Source organism: Elephantulus edwardii, unplaced genomic scaffold (genome assembly GCF_000299155.1).
Source record: "Elephantulus edwardii isolate Elephantulus edwardi_28Jun2011 unplaced genomic scaffold, EleEdw1.0 scaffold00183, whole genome shotgun sequence".
Classification (NCBI taxonomy): Eukaryota; Metazoa; Chordata; class Mammalia; order Macroscelidea; family Macroscelididae; genus Elephantulus; species Elephantulus edwardii.
Genome location: NW_006399933.1, coordinates 690,754 through 693,125, shown reverse-complemented (window position 1 = coordinate 693,125; position 2,372 = coordinate 690,754). Strand labels below are relative to the sequence as shown.

The 2,372-nt window shown below is 35.9% G+C and overlaps 1 pseudogene; it reads left to right on the top strand.

The window, feature by feature from the left end:
- The first annotated feature begins 597 nt into the window (after positions 1 to 597).
- The window catches only part of LOC102870871, a 3,790-nt pseudogene continuing 2,015 nt past the window's right edge, over positions 598 to 2,372 (top strand).

Genomic DNA, 2,372 nt, shown 5'->3' with positions numbered 1-2,372 from the left:
AGGGACAGTACAAGACAAGAAGAACCTGGATGAGATGGATTGACACAGTGAGTGCAGTAATGGAAGTAGGTGTGTTGGAGACAATGAGACTGGCTCCAGATAGGGCAGGGCTCATAGCTATTGTATATGGGGTCACTAGGTATTGCAGGGGACTTGACGACACATAACAGAGACATGTATGTATAGATAGCACAGCAACTCCACACTACTAAGGCACCAGAGATTAGATAGATAGATAGACAATACATAGATAGATAAATAGATAGATAGATGATAGATAGATAGATGATAGATAGATAGATAGATAGATAGATAGATAGATAGATAGATAGATGATATATGATCGATGATCGACAGATGATAGGTAGGTAGGTAGATAGATAGATAGATAGATAGATAGATAGATAGATAGATAGATAGATAGATAGATTTATAGCAGAGAGAGAATGATTTACAGCTTTAGAAACCCAAAGAAGGATCACCATGTGTTGGACCAACTCTCCAACAGTGAATTTTTATTTTATTCCTTTGTTTTGTATTTAACCCAAATACAGGAATGCTCATGATGCACTTTGTTAAAAGCTCAGCTACTAACCAATGGTTGACAATACAAATCTATCCAGAGGTGCTGTTGAAGAAAAGCCTGGTTACCTAGATTTGAAAGGTGACAGTCCTTGAAAATCCTATCAGTCGGAGTTCTCCTCCAGAGTTCATGGAGCTGCCATGAGTTAGAATATACTAAATGATAGAAGTTTTGTTTTTAATATAAATGCACAAGTTTAACCTTTAGCATATATACCCATTGTGCTACTTTTTCTTTCTCTCCTCTCCAACCCCCCAGCATTAATGCTTACTGCTGTAACACTAATGGTAAATCATTGGGTAGAATAGAAGAAAGAGTTTTGTAGATCATAAAGTATTATCTAAGAAGGAAAGATCATTGTCTTATTGATGTGTTCAAATGCATTTTATATATATCTCAATCAATAAATTAAAAACTGGTTAAACTTTTCAAACTCAGATTTTATATAATTATATTAATATTTTAGAGATGATTTTCTAATGAAATAGGACAAATGCCAATTATATTTAAACTATTTTATAAAGATGAAATCACCTTTTCCATAAATGTCTAAACAAACCATTTAACTAAGCCTCTAACAAAACAATGAAAGACTTTGAAATTGGGGGGAGAATCATTAGCAGTGATATGAAGCAGCCTCCTTATGTCATCTACTCTAAGCTGCATATAAAATTGCTTAAAAAGGAAAATCGGAGAGCTTTGGCTAACAAGTAAGCAGCATACTGGATCTATCAACTGCTTTCTTAGGGAGGTTGAGTACAGCCAGATGCAAACATCAATGATCTACATAAATGAAATGTTTAAATTGGAGGGAAAAGAAGAAAAATTATCATTGGAATGCACATGGATGCTATATTAACAATTATAAAAATAATTTCTTTTAAATTCATTAAAATACTCCTTTTTAACGGTACCTATACTTTTAAAGTATGTTAGATGGAGCCTCAGAATCCTTGCCTCCAAGAAGCCACCCAGTTTAACCCTTTCCAGGATGAATCTGTTTGTTTTCCTAGCAATCCATGGTACTCTCAAACTCTTCTCCAGCACCACAGCTCAAAGGCATCAATTCTCCTTCTATCCTCCTTGGTCATTGTCCAAATCTCTGACCATAACAAGTGATTGCAAAGACCATGACCTGTATCAGACGCACCTTAGCCTCCAGAGAGGTACCATTGCTATTCAGTACTTTGGAGAGGTCCCAGCGCAGGAGGAACCTCTATGAGGTGGACTGATACAGTGACTGGGGTAATCAGGCTGGGTATATCGGAGACAGTGCGATTAGCACAGGACAGAACAGAGTTTAGGGCTATTGTACATAGGGTCGCTATGAGTCGCAAATGACTCGACAGCACATAACAACAACAACAACAACATACTTTTTAAGTAATGGAATACCTGACTGATTTTAATCCTTTGAGAATGGGAGAGTGGCAAAGAATTTAAGTAAAGCCTGTCATTAATGAAAATAACACAGAATATTAAATGTGTGAGAATTCTTATTTTCATTATAAATATTTGATAATTCAATTTAGTGACCAATGCAATATTTCTTCAATAGCTATCAGCCCAGCTCATATTTCACATTTCTTAGTTGTCAAATAGCTGCTGCTGCTGCTGCTGCTGCTACTGCTTGTTGTTAGGTGCTATTAAGAAACTTCTCCAGTAGGGTAAAAAGGGAATCCACTGACTGGGAAAAAGTATTCGGTAATACCATATCAGATAAGGGACTTATATCCAGAATTTATGAAATACTTGAGCACCACAACAAGATAAAGGTAAATAATCCAAT